This window comes from Prionailurus viverrinus, chromosome B2 (assembly GCF_022837055.1).
Source record: "Prionailurus viverrinus isolate Anna chromosome B2, UM_Priviv_1.0, whole genome shotgun sequence".
NCBI lineage: Eukaryota > Metazoa > Chordata > Mammalia > Carnivora > Felidae > Prionailurus > Prionailurus viverrinus.
The window spans coordinates 63,219,314-63,237,030 of record NC_062565.1 but is presented as its reverse complement, the minus strand read 5'-3'; positions in this window follow the sequence as shown (position 1 = coordinate 63,237,030).

Below are 17,717 nucleotides of genomic sequence, written 5' to 3'. Positions count from 1 at the left end.
TCACCTTGTTTCACACAATTCTGTATTGGGCCCTCTGACATGATTGTTAACTCCTTGAGGACTAGAATGGAGTCTTCTCCTCCCCCCACCTTTTTTTCGAGTTTATTTATTTTGAGAGAGACAGAGCAAGCAGAGGCAAAACAGAAAGAAGGGGAGAGAGAGAGAGAGAGAGAGAGAGAGAGAGAGAGAGAGAATGTGAAGCAGGCTCTGCACTGCCAGCACAGAACCTGACACAGGGCCCAAACCGTGAGATCATGACCTGAGCCGAAATCAAGGATGGGATGCTTAACCAACTGAACCACCCAGGTGGCTCCTTTTTTAGTAATGCCCAGAGCACCTAGTATAATAAATTATTTTTTCTTAATATTATCATTAAATATTTGTTGAAATGAGGCCTGTAGATGTTAAGTAACCAAGAACATACAATTTTCTAATTACAAAGTATGGACTGAATCTCAGAGTGAATATGGAAAAATGGTAGATTCATTTTGGTATGCTATCTAAGAGAATTAAATTACTAGACTGCTAACTTGATCACAGGATAATTTGTTCCCACCTGTAAAAGATTCTAAGAACAGGGACTTCTTTTTTTCTTTTTTTGAGGGCAGCAATGTATCGAGAGAGCAAGACTATTATTAGTTGAAAATGTCTTCATCCTATGTCCCCTTCACTCCTTTTCCAAACAAAAGGTAAATTTTCATTATTAAAAAAGAGAACACAACTCTGTTTAATCTCTTATTACACTTAATACATGAAAAAGAACCCCTAATTAAACTTTGTTCTAACTCTTGAATGTTTTTAAATAACGACCCCTCTATACAACATTTAAAAAAAAATCAACATTGGCACAGTATAAATGATTGGTTAGTACATTATGTCAGGTTATACAATTATAATTCTTTTCATTGTAACCTCTTTTGAAGCATTTATTTTCAACTTCAAAAGTTATTTAGCTTATTCAGTGATTCTCATGAAATCATTTCTTAAAAAATCATTTGCTAGGCCTGGTGCTAAGTGCTTTACATATTTCATCTTTTTGAAATCCTTCAACAACCATATTGTCCTATTTTCGCAGCTTAGGACCAAGCTGAGCTTGACTTGCACCCCAGTCTGTCTCATTCCAATGTCCAGGCTCTTATCCACCATGCTCTGGAACATTGTCTTTAATTATTTTTCAACGAACATTTTGCTACCCTACACCATCCAACAGACTGGCTGAATGGGCGCTCAAGGCAAAGCAGAGGCCTCAAAGTTATGTGGCAACAATTTCCCTTACAAGATAATGCAGACAGCGCCCAGGAGATCAATGGGTTGAGCGACTATCTCTTGATTTCAGCTCGGGTCTTGATCCCAGGGTCGTGGGATGGAGCCTGCATTGGGGTCTGCACCGAGCGTGGAGCCTGCTTAAGGGTCTCTCCCTCTCTCTCTCTCTCTCTCTCTCTGCACTTCTCCCCAGGTTGTGTGATCTCTCTCTCTTTCTAAATAAAAAATAATAAAAATAAAAATAAAAAAGCAAGATAATATGTAAAAGACAAAATTATATAAACCTATAAGTCTCTGTTTTGTTTTGTTTTTAATTTTTTTTTCAACGTTTATTTATTTTTGGGACAGAGAGAGACAGAGCATGAACGGGGGAGGGGCAGAGAGAGAGGGAGACACAGAATTGGAAACAGGCTCCAGGCTCTGAGCCATTAGCCCAGAGCCCGACGCGGGGCTCGAACTCACGGACCACGAGATCATGACCTGGCTGAAGTCGGACGCCTAACCGACTGTGCCACCCAGGCGCCCCTATAAGTCTCTGTTTTAAGAAAGGTATTTTAATTAAGAGAAAACCATGAATTAAATTAGTTGAACTTAAAAGTATTTTATTTATTCAGACAATGTGCAGCAACATGCTTTATTCTGTGTTAAATTAAAAGAAAAAAAAAATTCCAGGGCGCCTAGTGGCTCAGTTGGTTAAGCTTCTGCTCTGATCATGCTCTTGTGGTTCATGGGTTCAAGGCCCTCATCTGTCAGGCGCTGGGCTGACAGCTCCGAGCCTGGATCCTGCTTCAGATTCTGTGTCTCCCTCTCTGCCCCTCCCCTGCTTGTGTGCTTCCTCTCAAAAATAAATAAACATTTAAAAGAATTCCAAGATAGAAAACTAGGCAAAGCACTTTGCTTAGCTAACTGTTCAACTAAGGCAAGGTAAGATAAATTTGACCAGACTCTGTTCTCTATCAAAGGTGACAGATTTCCTTATTTTTCTAATACTCAAGGACATTCTTGCTGTCAAATTATTTTACCATAAACCCATTTTTATCCATTTTAAATGTAAACTTCTAAGTTTATAAAACCCCTTTCAAGTAACTATAAGTCATAAAACATAGCTAGTGAGGGAAATAGTGATAGTTCATAAATCTATTCTTATTTTTAAGTACTTTGGGTGTTAACCAAAAACTACAGAATATTTTTTCTTTTCTTATGTAGAAAAGTTCTTCATTTTTAACAAAAACCTCATAATAACCTTTAGTGCTTTGATAGCCGTATTGAAATCCACTATCTCTTATCTAAAGACTTGATCACACTGGCTGCCTGACAGATACTCTCTTGCTAATCCTATCCCTAACCAGGGTCACTGCTCAGCTGGTTCTGCTGTGGGGCCATCGCTCAGTTTTGACCCCAACCTTGAGGATGCTAGCTACATCAGGAGCAAGGTGCCATCTGAAGCAGAGGAAGGGTCTGCTTTCTCTATCAAGGTCAGTCTCATGCCAATGGTTTCTGTTAGAATGACATTCTCATAGGAAGTGACCCTAGTGGTATTCTCAGGCAGTGTTTGGCTTCTTTACTCCATGTTATATTCAGGTTATTGCTGCATAATATACTATCCCAAAACTCAGTGGCTGAAAAAAATAACCATTTATTACTGCTCATAGGTCTGCTGAATGAAGTTCTTCTGGTCTAGGCTCGGTTTGGCTGATCTCAGTTGGGTTCTCTTACGGGTCTGCCATCAGCTAGCAGTCCAGAAGATTGGCTGGTAGTAAGGTGGTTCATTTGGGACAAGTTATCTAGCCTCTACATGATCTCTCATCCTCAAAAAGACTAGCCTAATCCAGGAGACCACAGGATTCAAAACAAAGTGGAAGCCCACAAGTTATCTTGAGCTTGGGCCCAGAACTGGCACGTGGTCACTTCTATCACATTCTATTGACCGAAGCAAGTCCCAAGGCCAGGTCAGAGTCAAAATCTCCATCTCTTGAAGGGAGAAGCCTCAAAATCACATTGTTATGAGTACAGATATAAGAGAGTGAAGAAATGGAGCCACTGGTAATTTCCTATGGTTAGGAGAATACACAAAGAGCATCTTCATTCAACCCCACCAGTGGGTAAGTCCTATATCCTTCTCTGGATACCTGTTGCCCCTAGAACTGCCAGTAAGCAACTGCCAGTGCAGCTTGACAGGTCTTATCCCTCAGCTAATTCCAGCCCCTCTCACTTGGGATCAAGGAAACTGAAGAGATTCTTCACTTCTCTCTCCCCCAGGGGTATAGAGAAGTGAGATGTGTACATTTCCTTAGAAAGCCTAGGCAGTAGTTTCCACATGTCCTGCTGATGCAAGGGAATCCAGCAAACTTTCTGAATTCAGAAATCTTAAGGGAAGAAATGAATCTTCTCATCAGTTTTTAGAAAGTCACCACACCTCAGAGGAGATAGATTGAGGTTGACTAATAAGAGACTCTTTGGCAGCTCTTCATTCTCTCTCTTATGGACGAACTCTTTCTTTTGTAGCTCCCACTACTTTGCTGGTAACCCAAAGACTACCAAGCCAGTAGAATGTTTTTTGAATTATGAGGGGCCTAGGAAGCTAATTTACCAGAATCTTTCTTCTTTTGCACCTCGCCTTTTTGTTTGTTTGTTTTTCCTGTTTGCTTGTCACTATAATAATGGGTAGGTGATAAGATTGAAAAGTTACTTGCGGATGGGTGCCTGAGTGGCTCAGTTGGTTAGGTGTCTGACTCTTGATTTCAGCTCAGGTCATGATCTCACGGTTTCATGAGTTCAAGCCCTGCATTAGTGTCTGTGCTGAGGATGCAGACTCTGCTTGGGATTGTCTGTCTCCCTCTGTCTCTTCCCCTCCCCCCACTCATGCTGTCTGTCTCTCTCAAAACAAATGATTAAAACTAAAAAAAAATTTCTGTTTCATCAGTTTAGTGATTATATTACTTCCCTTCTATTTTATTTTGGTGTATTTATTGTTCTTTTTATTATTATATAAGATGAAACATTTCTTTTACTTTTATATTTCCTCTTTTATAATAAATACATTTTGTACTATATATTTTTCCACCATCACTATAGCTTTTTTATGTTTCACATGTTTTTTCTGTTTCACAGATTCTCTCTGCTTCCCTTTCTCTCTCTGCCCCTCCCCTGCTCACTCTCTCTCTCTCTCTCTCTCTCAAAATAAATAAACTTAAAAAAATTTTTTTAAGTTACTCAGGGAGGGAGAAAGGGACAACTTTAGATGGGATAGCCATAGAAAGCCTCTCTAAGGTGGTGGTGTTAGAGCTGAGACCTTAATGCCCACAAGGAGCCAGCTCTGCAAAGATCAGAGGAAGGGAACAGCTGGTGCAGAGGCTCTGGGTAGGCAGATCTGGACCTGTTCAATGAACTTAGAAAGGCCTTCACTCCAGGAAGAGGGTGAACCAAAGAAAGTGTGGTAAAAGATGATGTTGTACAAGGCCAGATACTGCAGGGCCTTTTAAGCCCTCGTAAAAACTTTATATTTTATACTGTAAAAGTAAGAAAGTATTGGAGGGTTTGAGCAGGGAATGAGATGAACTAATTTTTTGTGTTTAAAGGATCACTCTAGTTTGCCTGTGGAGAATAGGACTGTAGCAAGGCAAGAGTAGAAAAAAATGAGACCAGTTTGGAGGCTGTTGTATTGCAGGCAAGATGGTGGTGGCTTCATTGAGGGTGGTAGTTGTAGAAGGAAAGCAGTAAAAAAAACCAAAACTTTTATTTTATTCTAAAATTTTTATTGTTTTGAGAGAGAGAGAGAGAGAGAGAGAGAGAGAGAGGGAGCAGCAGGAAGCGACAGACAGAAAGAATCCCAGGCAGGCTTGGCCCAGTCAGCATCTGTCGTCACAGGGCTTGGTCTCACAAACCATAAGATCATGACCTGAGCTGAAATCAAGAGTCAATGCTTCACCGACTGAGCCACCCAGGTGTCCCTCAAGACATATGTTAGAGGAGAACTTGTTTTCGATTCTGTGTCTCCCTCTCTCTCTGCCCCTCCCCCGTTCATGCTCTGTCTCTCTCTGTCCCAAAAATAAATAAACGTTGAAAAAAAAAAATAAAAAAGGGGCGCCTGGGTGGCGCAGTCGGTTAAGCGTCCGACTTCAGCCAGGTCACGATCTCGCGGTCCGTGAGTTCGAGCCCCGCGTCGGGCTCTGGGCTGATGGCTCAGAGCCTGGAGCCTGTTTCCGATTCTGTGTCTCCCTCTCTCTCTGCCCCTCCCCTGTTCATGCTCTGTCTCTCTCTGTCCCAAAAATAAATAAACGTTGAAAAAAAAAAAAAGACATATGTTAGAGGAGAACTTGACAAGACTTGCTAAAGAGCTGGATGTAGGGGCCCAGAAAAACAAAGAAGCACAGAGCAAGCCTGTATTTTAGGAACACACGAGACCTTAACAATCATTTGGACCAATCATGTTTTTATGCTCATTTTAATCAATAAAAATAAACAAAAAAGTTGCTTGGTTTTCAAATGCTTGTCCTTTAGGGAAAAGGGAGAAATTTCTGTATAAATGATAGACAAGCTCACGTGTAGCAATTTGTACTTGAGTGCTCAGGAAGGCTATAAGCACTCCCAAGTGATTGCCTGTCACATTGTGGAAAGAGGAACAGGGGAAAGAAGGAGTGACCTAGAATCACATGAGCTTCTCCAAGACTTTAGTAGCAAGAGCTGCAGATGAAACCAGAATTTTTTTCCCCAAACAAGGTATGATAATTAACAGCTTTTTCAGGTCCTTGAAACTGACCTGGAGTTGAGATAGCCCTGGATGACTGCTGCCCAACCACCTTGGATAAACTGAGAAAAGGAGACAGTGGGGAAAGGAGAATAGGATTCCAGAGAGAGAACTTAGGTAGCAGACTCCTTTGCTTTTCCTGAATCATCATTACAACACGAAGATGTGTGCAGATGTACAGAAGTGAAAGGGAAAATTAAACACTGTATTGTGTTTTATAGACTTGGTGAAATAAATCAAACGTTAAAAATCTGTGTTGATCTAGTGTCCAGGTTTCTCTTGGACTTAAACTCCTTGCCTAAGTCTTGGCAAAAAAATACTAATTTAATAATCCAGTGATTCAAATCTTAAATCTGGGTTTTTTTCTTTAGGTTATATAAATGACCGCGTGCACTCACACAGCTCCCTGAGAGAGCAAGGAGGTTTACTAGGGGAATGGCGGAGGCCTGTGCCACTACTCAAGGCAACATCTTCTGTCATCCCCAGGAGTTTCAGCTCTGTGAAAAAAATGAGGACCCTCCAATATTTTGGAGGCTGTGAGTTAACTTAGGGAAAGGAGAAGGGAATAATAACCTTGTTATGAAAAACTAGTGTTCAAGTAATATTTTTTTTGGAGTGGAGTGTAAGTTCTAGGAGTCTAGGTTCATACAGGCAAAAGTGAATTTAAAGTAAAAATTACTCATATTTTAACATGATTTATATAATCACATGAAAACATAATTTTGAAATTATTTACAAACAGCAGGATGTGTTCTTTAAATGATCAAAAGAAAATCAATTCCAAAGCCTTTCGGTGCCTCTTCTCTTAATGAATCTCTCAAGGGTGTGGTGTGTGGTCCCAGAAAGAGTGGGAATGTCTCCTGCCTCTTGATTGTATACAAGTGGGTTTAAGTGCGGTGACCATATCATTTCTTTCCAAATGGGCACACTTTCAAGGGTGAAAGGAGGCTCTATGACTAGTATAACAAGAAAACAGGTATAAATGCCCATGTGATAGCCCTAGATTTGGAGCATATAATGATCCAACAAAATGTCCACAGAGGGGAAGGGCCTAGTGTAGTTACCTTTATATTTAGAATTTACTTTCAGGAATCACACTGGGATTGACGAAGCCCCCACTTTCTCCAATATTGTAAACTTCTGCACAAGTATCATTACTTTGTCACCTTATTTCCTTGGCCTAAGCCTCCCTCAGTGTCTGTGCTATTGTGCCACGTATCGCATAGTTCTAAAGTAACTCTCTGGATGTTCACAAGAGTTAACATGCTTCTCTGAGCACCTTTTACCAGAGCATGACTTGTGCTTGGAGAAAAATGGAACCTCCTGTTCTAACACCTGTTTGTTGCATATTTAAATAAAATAAGGTTATAGTTCCTAATACTGTTGTCCAATTTCTTCATTGTTTTGTATTGGCACCTATATAAATAACTATATTAGTATAACAGGTATATTTTTATAAATAAAATAAAAACCCCAATCCTATATATTATGTCGACATGAATATGTGTGTGTGTGTGTGAGTGTGTATGCGCGTTGCCCACGTGTGTTCTTCAGAGAATGTTGAATGCATGGTTGGCCCTAAGGAATTCTCATAAAGATAGATTGTGTACTATAAAAAAATTGGATGACATGAATAATAGAGATCAAATGCTATGTAATACTAAGGAGAACACATGCCCAAATTGTCTTCTTGTAAAAAAGGGGCATTTATAAGTTGCACCTGGCTTTCGTTAATACCTTGGTAATTTACAAGTTTGGAGCATTTGGTTTTGTGTTTTATTTGGAGATGCAAGAAAAAATAGAATCTTTCTTCATCAAATAATCAAGAGGTTCAAATACATAAAGCTTTCTACACAATAGGATATATAAAAATATATACATATATAAACACACAAATACATATTCTACACAACAAATACATATTGAGTTCCTTGCACTGTTTTAACCTCTTGGGAAACAATCATGAACAGGGCAGACAAGATTTCACGTTCTTTACATGAACTGTGATGGAAAAGTTAATTAGATGAAGATGGCTACAAATATTTCCATCAATACTTCTAGTTTAACCAGTTGCAATATAAGGTTCTTCTAGGTGAGATAGTATTTGTGAATAATTTTCTATGAATAATGATCTCCTAAAGGCTTAGAGAAGTTGAAAACCTCCTCAAAATGCTTTCTTGTTATGCATTCAGCATTTATTCATTCAACAAATATTTAGAGTGCCACCATGTGCCAGTAACTGTTGTCGTCGTTTAGAAACAAGAGTGAACAAAATGAATTGTCTTCTCCCTTACCACTTGTCTCCCAAGGGAAGAGATGAACAGTAACTAGAGAAATAAGTGAATAACATATACTATGTCAGATGGTGACACATGGCAACGGCAACGGAGGAAAATAAAGCCAGGAAGGAGATAGTGTCAGGGTGGATGGTGAGGGTTACTGTGTTATACAGAGTGCCAGAGGCCTCTCTGGAAAGGTAACATTTGAGTGGAGACCTGAAAGAAGTAAGGGAGTGAATTATGGAGACACCTGGTGAGGGGGAAGACGTTTTCAGACAAAAGGAAAAGTTAGTGCAAAGGTCCTTAGTTGGGAATATGCTTTACGAGTTCAGGGAACACCACAAATGCCAGTGATGCTGAAATAAAGCAACAATGGGGAGAGAAGTAGGTGGTGGCATCTGAGAGACGGGGCTGCCTCTGGTAATTGCTGCATGGCAGTCTACTGTGGAAGGTACACAGCAGCTGAAAGGGGTGTTCATTTGAAGAATATTGGACATTTAGAAGAAACAGCTCTACTCTATTTTAGTCTATTTATCCTATTAAATTCTTTACAGACTTTTTATTTCTCATCCTGGTGATAAAAATGTGTCATACTCAGGCTATGTGTGTAAAATAAGATTTCTGAAATAACTTCATTTTGCTGAGACTTTTTTAAATTTATTTTTTGGCAAATGATACAGCATCTATTCACTGAAGTGTCTTTCAAAGGAGAATTTATGAAAAAAAAAAAACCCAAGGACATTTATTCCATTTCTGGAAATCATGATATGTTTAGTTGCTAGACAAGTGAAGATTTTCTAGCCAATCTGTTATGTGAGGGAGAAACATTCTCTCTCCTGTATGTGTGTGTAACTGCGTATATGTAATATGTATATCAGTATTTTTAAAAAACCTATTCTTAGCACATGAAGAACCTAACCCTGTCTCAAATTGTATTAGGCCTACAAAAATTCTCTACTTATTGGCAGGTAGGTTATGGGTCGATTGGGAAGAGATTGGATATTTTCTTATAGGATTAAGAAAAGTGCCAAAGAAGAGGAAAAAATTAAACCTCCATAAGCAAGGAGTATTTCTCATTTATATATGATGTATGTACTTATGCATGTATGTATATCCAAAGCTATCTATATATAGTTGTATAATTGAGTTTACTGATTTTCAATTGTCCATGAAAAGACATTTTTTCAGTTCTTATGCTTAAAACCTTAGGCAGCATAGAGTAATGGTTAAAGCTTTTGAGGTCAGCTAGACTTGAATTTGAACTCCACCTTTGCCACTCTCATATAGGGAGACTAACCTCACTCTAGATGCCTACCTCACAGAAAAAATAACTATTATCTGATATAATGTATATGAAACATTGAGAACAGTATATAATATATAATAAATGCTCAATGGAACATAGTTAATATCATTTCTTTACTCCCCCCTATTTTCCCGGTTCCTATGTTCAACCATTCACCATTTTGTATTAACTGTTCAATAGCAAGACCATAAGTTCTGTCCCTTTATCTGTGTTTCTAATACAATGAACTAAAGCACTTTTTTATTCATTCACCCAATGCTTATCAGACATGCTTTGCACCAGGGACTATGCTAGAAGACAAAGAGAGCAGTGAAAAAGACAGAGAATTGCCATTAAGGTGTAGTACTGCCTTGAATACTAAATTTAGAAAAGATATCCCCTTAGTATGTAGCACAGGACCAAACATTGAGAATATTCCAGAATAGCCATAGACTTAGTCTTGTAGAATTAAGAAAGAACCTAGAGATAATCCTGTATAAATCCCTTATCTTTTAAATAAAATTTGTGACTAAGCATAGCTCAATATTGTAAGGTGATGCTTCAAGTAGTATGAACAAAGTAGTTTTGTTTATTACAATAACAGATCTCTTTATTTGATAGATGAGAAGTAGTGACATAAGACTTTATACTGTCCAGTGTGAGAAAAGTTGTTAGAATTAGAGGTGGGACTGGAAGGTATTCAAGTTAACAGACACGAACTTTAAAATAATTACAAATAACATGTCCAAGAAATTATATGAAAAGATGAAGAATTTAAAAAATTATTTGAGAGAGAGAGAGAGAGAGCACAAGCATGGGAGAGGGGAAAAGGGAGAGAGAGAGAATCCCAAGCTCAGTGCAGAGCCTGATGTGGAGCTCAGTCCCACAACCCTGGGATCATGATCTGAGCCCAAATCAAGAGTCAGATGCACAACTGACTGATCCGCCCATGAACCCTAAAAGAGAAAATTTTTAATAGAAACTTAATTATATGAAAATTAGTCAAGTGAAAATTCTAGAAGAAAAACCCCACAATAATTTGAGTTAGCTCAATAAATGGGTTTAACAGTAAATTAGACATAGTGGAAGAGAAGATTGATGAAACTGGAAGAAAAGTCATTAGAAATAAGCAGATGGAAGAATGAAGATCAATGAATAGAGAATAGCCAGAAAGTTATCTGGATGAAATGAAATATCTAACATACATGTAGAGTCCCTGAAGAATGTTCATTTATTTATTTATTTTGAGAGAGAGAGAGAGAGAGAGCAAGTGAAAGAGGGACAGAGAGAGAGAGAGGGAGAGAGAGAATCCCAAGCAGGCTCCACACTGTCAGTGAGAGCCCCACACAGGGCTGCATCTCAAGAACTGCAAGATCATAACCTGAGCCAAAATCAAGAGTCAGAAGTTTAACCAACTGGTGCACCCAGATGCCCCAACACTATATATTTTTGTAATTCAATTCCAACTTAATTATAGATCTAAATATACACATAAAAATAAAAATTTTAAAAGATAATATAGCAAAATATTAAGTCCCCTGATGATAAGAGCAAACATTTTAAATAGAGCACACAAAAAATACACTAATTAAAAAATGTATGAACTTTGCTTTATATTTATAATGTACCATTTTATTTAAAATTTTTATCACTCTATAGATTCTCTATATTTTTTACTACACAGTGCTTTGCACAACATGTATACTGTTAAGTTTGTTTGGGCTGCTTGGGTGGCTCTGTCAGTTGTTAAGCATCGGATTTTGGCTCAGGTCATGATCTCATGGTTTGTGGGTTCCAGCCCTGTGTCAGGCACTGCACTTAGAACTTGGAGCCTGGAGACTGTTTAGGATTCTGTATCTCCCTTTTCCTCTCTGCCCCTCCCCTGCTTATGCTCTCTCTCTCTCAAAAATAAATAAACATTAAAAGAAAAAACATTTTTTTTAAAAAGAAGAAAAATAAATTTGTTGAATGTTATTTTATCTTTTGCTCTTTTTCATTGACCCTTTTTTTTCTATCACTTTTTCATAACTTGTAAAATATTTTAAGCATGTAAAAAACTTTTAAAATGCATTTAAAAATTTTTTTTTCAACATTTATTTATTTTTGGGACAGAGAGAGACAGAGCATGAATGGGCGAGGGGCAGAGAGAGAGGGAGACACAGAATCGGAAACAGGCTCCAGGCTCTGAGCCATCAGCCCAGAGCCCGACGCTGGGCTCGAACTCACGGACCGCGAGATCATGACCTGGCTGAAGTCGGACGCTTAACCGACTGCGCCACCCAGGCGCCCCTAAAATGCATTTTATAACCTTGTTTATGAGCTCACCTGCCAGGTAACAATGTTTTATTTCCATATAATCTTTGCAACAATATTTTGAAAGAAATCTAAAACTGATTCTCTCTTTATGCTCATTATTTGTAAACCACAGGTCATAGAATGTTACAGTTTGAAAGATTTAAACAGATTGCACTGGGTGATGTCTGCAGTGAAGAAAACTAGAGTCCAGAGATGTTCAGTTCTATCCCCACAGTCACAAACATGGTTAAAGTCATGGGTAAGAGAGAAGCTAGGGTTTTTTTATACCCAGAATGGTGATTTCTTTCTTTATACATTTCAGCCATTAATGAAAATTCATATCTACATTCATATCGACATATCTACATTCATTCATAAAACAAAAAAATAATGCTGGATACTCCCTTCCTTCTGACATAATCTTGTTTTTAATATATATTTTTATTAAATATAATATATAATAACTTTTTTTGCTTTAGGCTTAGACCAGACATTTTATTCTGGTTCTAATAATTCTATATATATAAGACCTGTATAATATTCCAAAAATTAGGTATAGTTAATCATTATCCTACCTTAGGATGCTTAGGTGGTTTCCTCTTTTTATCTACTAAAAACATGATGAACATATTTGTAAATCTAGAGTTTTCCACATTTGAGATTACTTCCTTAAGCTATGGTCCCCCAAATTTCCACCTTCTTATGACTCTTGATATATATTGCTAAATTACTAAAAAGTTTACAATATCATCAGCAATATAAAACATGCTATTTCAATAGTGAGAAAGGGCCCTTTTTAAAAATTTTAATTCCAGTATAATTAACATAGTGATATATTAGTTTCAGGTGTATAATATAGTGGTCCAACAATTCCATACAATACTCACTGCTCATCATGATAAGTGCACTCTTAATCCCTTTCACCTATTTTGCCCATCCCCCAGCCACCTCCCCTCTGGTAACCATCTGTTCCCTATAGTTAAGAGTCTGTTTTATGGTTTGTCTCTCTTTTTTGTTCCTTTGTTTTTTTCTTAAATTCCACATAAAAATTAAATCATAGGTATTTTTATTTATATAAATTATTTATGTACTTTATCTTTAATTGCAAAAATAAAACAGATATTTTCCACAGTTAGTGTTTTTACCCTATGTGTTCTTTTTATCTATTGATCAATTGATCATTTGATCTATCTTCTAAAAGTAGGATGTAATTTCTGTATCTGCTATATTTGCTAAACTTTTCTTCTGCTTTCTTCTTTAATCTCTACTATGTCCATCACAAAATAATATACTTATAAAAAATGACATTCTTTACTAAGTCAACCTAGAAGAAAAGGCAAGTAATCATTCTTATGACAGTAGATTTTCCTCTTTTTTTTCTTATTTTAGACAATGACCTGAAAGTGTTTTCAGAGTGCTCCTTTCCATTATGAAGACATCATTCTTCAGTTCTGTCATAGTAGAGTTTATGACGTTCAAGTTCACCTTTATATAGTTTAACATCACACAGAGATCCCAGGCAAATGTCTATGAGTGTATTAATTAGTATGAGTAGTATAAATTTTCATTCAAACTAATTTACTTATAAGTGTATCAGGGTTGCAAATTTACATATACCATAGTTTGGATGTGCATATAATGTAACTTCTTCATTTCTCTATAACAGATCTAATCTTTATGACCCCACTTACCAGGAAGTAGGGTTGAAATACTAAATTTAACCCAACATGACTCAAATATTAGTCAATACAATCATCTGAAATTTCTATTAGTAACACTGCAACAATCTTTCATTCTCTTTCCTCGATTTCTCTTCAAGGATGGCATTTGGATGTGAAAGAGAGAAGTGTAAACCACCTCATGGCATTGGGGAAAAGAGGAACACTAGCCTCATGCTGATGTTTATCTGTATATGCGCTGATTGACCGAACACTAAACTTTGGTTGTCATTTATTGATTGTGATAGTAAAAAACTTTTTAAAAACCAGTACAACGTGGGAAGCTAACACTACAGACACTTGCTATAAACAACCAGTACATTCATACTATGCGTGCTGGATGAATCACATCTCTGCACCTGCTGCTAGCTAATGTCTGATGCTGATAAATCCCTTGTCTATTCCATATAAGCTTAGTTAGGATCCATTGGCTTCTTCCAGCTGACCAGGTCTCTCTAATCTGGTACCAAAGATCCCTGTCCTGCTTTTGACTCCCAAGTTCTCTACACAACTGCCTGGACAAAGGAGGCAGGTTTTTCACTACACCAAAGCCTCTTCCTTCCAGAAAAGTCATCTCCTCTCCCCTGTCTCTTTGTCTGAAACTATAATGGTAAGCTTCACATTGGGAGAAAAAAAAACCAGCTTACCAATAAGGGGGGAAATCAGGAGTTCACTTTAAAATATAGTATACCTGTAAAGTATGCAAAGACAAAATGAGAAAAGGGGTGTCACAGGAATACTAGAATAATAGAACTTAAAGTATGTCTTCAAATAATGAATTAAGGTTCCTAAGATCCTTGTTTTCTTCAAGTCAGTGTGAGGCAAGAGATAATTCCTTGTAAATTTGCTTCCTAAGGCTCTATCTGTCCTTCATTCTGATACCATAAAAATCAAGATGAACTTACATTCTTAATGTTAGTCATTTATAACTCAAATCAAGTATCATATGTGGAAAAGATAATGAGTCAATAGAAATCATCTAGCAGTAAGTAGACAAAAAATGAGCTGCAGTTGAGGGTAAGGTGGATAATTATTGCTTTTTCCTATCCAACTTTTTTCTTCTGTTAATATTATATGATTTTCTTTACAGGAACCAGCTCTTCCCCACTTTCAGTTATGCAGGTTGGCTAGAGAGGACAGTAGCTCTCCAATACAGGAGTGGGCATGTGAACTAATCTTGCATAATGAGCATATGCCCCCTCCTTTGCTTTAAAGAAGTGTGCATGATCCAAGTCATCCAATTATACTTATTAGTGTTGGGATTTTATTGGAATGATTGAGAAGAGAACCTCCTTTCCACTTGAATAGCTAGCAGTACCTGAGGTCACCCTCGCTAGATAATTAACAAGTATGATCAACACAAAGCCCATTATAGGTGAGAAATGAAAGAGAAATCACTTGAGCATCTGAATTTAGCAATTCCTAGAGAAGGACCTAACCCTTGAGTTTTCCATAAAGATAGTCAATGAATTATCTTTGTGTTTTAGTTAATGTGAATTTAAATTTTGTTACTTTTAAACAAAAAGACTGCTGAATAATATAGACTGCAACGTTTCTACTTTATATCAGCCTATTGACAAGAATTTATCTGTCTCTTACACTTTATTTAAATTCTTTCCAGAGGACTAAAGCTAGACTTATTCAGAAATATTTTATATGCTATTGATGCATGTAAGAAAAATAAAGTTTCTTCTTATTATCTCTCAACAGATACTATTGTAATTGGGTAGAGAACAGTGCCTTGCAGATTGTGCATATATAACAAACAAAAGCAAGCAAACCAAACAAAAAAATGCAAGCAGTAACAATTTGACCAGAAATTATATGTACACCTCTGTCAGTCATCTCATTTCAAGTGCCAAAACGCAAAAATTTTTTGCTACTTCAAATATAAATGCATGTTAGGGATAAAAATTACAACATTAGCAGGCATAATCAATTATAATATTTTCAATAAGATAGGAAACTAGAAATTACATTTAAAATATATGATGGAAGGCTGATTGATGACTTGAAAAGCTTTAATAGTATTTGCTTACAAATTATTTTAAAATTTTATTCTAGAGTGTTTTTTATATTCCTAGCAGATATGTTTATATATATGTATATATTTTTATATAATCTTAGCATATATATTTATATATAATATAAAATGTATATATAATATATGCTAATATAATATATATATTTAATTTATATTTTATATATTCCTAGAAGATTACAGGCCAGCTCATTAACTTTGAACAGCCACATCAGACTTTAGTCATTATAAAAATTGACTACTTTGGGGTTTCTGTAAGTTCTGCAAAAGTAAAGATTCTCATTTTCAATAATAAAACCATAAAGACATATGGGGCATCCAGATCACAGACAACACTATTAGGAAAATTTTAGGGTTCTGGAGGGTCTTGGAAATACTCATATTTAGCTTAAAAATACACTATGCTTTGGAGGAGAGAGACAGAAACAATTCTGCTTTCTACCTTTGGGATTTTTAGAGGGTGAGAATTAGTATAATTGTATCATTACTACAATTTTTTAACAGGCTCAATGCATTCACCATATAATTGCAACACGTACATTATGTATTAAACTATCTACATGGTTTTGAAAATTAGAATGCTAGACCTGTCCCAAAGTCTGCTATGTGCATAACAATTCTGTGTAGTGTCATTAGGAACAAAAATAGAAAATTTTCACAGCTCCTTATTGCTATTTATACTTTTGAAAGATAACAAAATGAATCAAAGTTTTAATAAAATGGAAACTGAGTATGCTGTCATCCAAATTTTAATATGAAGAAACTAACTAGCCCTATAAAAATACACCAAGTTGGAAACTGAGACTTTTATTATTTCAAGAAATATATAAATATTTGGACTATAAATATACATATGAACTAAACACTGAGTATATTAATTCATTAAAAAAGCAACACACTGCTTTCGTTTCACTGAATGTAATTTAATTAACAATATATGATAAACAATAGCTTCATGTCTTGTTTTTTTAATTTTTTTAATGTTTTTATTTATTTTTGGAGGAGAGGGAGACAGACTGTGTGGGCCGGAGGGGCAGAGAGAGAGGGGGACACAGAATCTAAAACAGGCTCCAGGCTCTGAGCTGTCAGCACAGAGCCCGCCGCGGGGCTCAGACTCAAGAACTTGAGACCTTAATCTGAGCCAAAGTCGGACGGATAACCGACTGAGTCACCGAGACACCCCGCTTCATATCTTTTTTTAATGAAAATTGACTATCAGAGTTGAACTTTCTTCTTGTGAATAATTGATATAAACAACCCTTTGTGACTTACAAGTTATACTCCTTTGAAGCAGCAAGAGTAAGTCTACCTCCAAATGTAAGCTTTCCTTAAAAGAAAAAAAATATTTTTGAAAACATAATAAAATATAGCATTTTGTTTTTATGGATTCTGTGTGTGTATTTGTGTGTGTGTGTGTGTGTGTGTGCTTGTATTAAACACCATCCTGAAGCTTTTAATACAAATAAATCTGCCCTATTGTTTTTTATTCAAGCCAAAATGTTAAAAGAAACAAAACATGGGGTGCCTGGGTGGCTCAGTCGGTTGTGTGTCCTACTTCAGCTTAGGTCATGATCTCCCAAATCGTGGGTTCGAGCCCCGCACCCGGCTCTGTGCTGACAGCTCAGAGCCTGGAGCCTGCTTCAGATTCTGTGTCTCCGTCTCTCTCTGCCCCTTCCCCGCTCATGCGCGCTCTCTCTCTGTCTCTCAAAAATGAATAAACGTTAAAGAAATTTTTTTTAAAGAAACAAAACATTTTTTAAATTTAAATTTATTTTTATTGTTTTTTAATTTGTAATGTTTTTATTTATTTTTGGGAGAGAGAGAGAGAGAGAGACAAGAGTGCAAGCTGGGGAGGGCAAAGAGAGAGAGGGAGACACAGAATCCAAAGCATGCTCCAGGCTTCAAGCTGTCAGCACAGAGCCACATGTGGGGTTTGAACCATGAGATCATGACCTGAGCTGAATTCGGATGCTTAACCGACTGAGACACCTAGGTACCCCAACAAACAAAACATTTCAAGAGAAATTTGTTTCTTCACTCACACTTTTATCATAAGTGTAAAGTGAAATTCTTTATCTGCTGGTCTAAA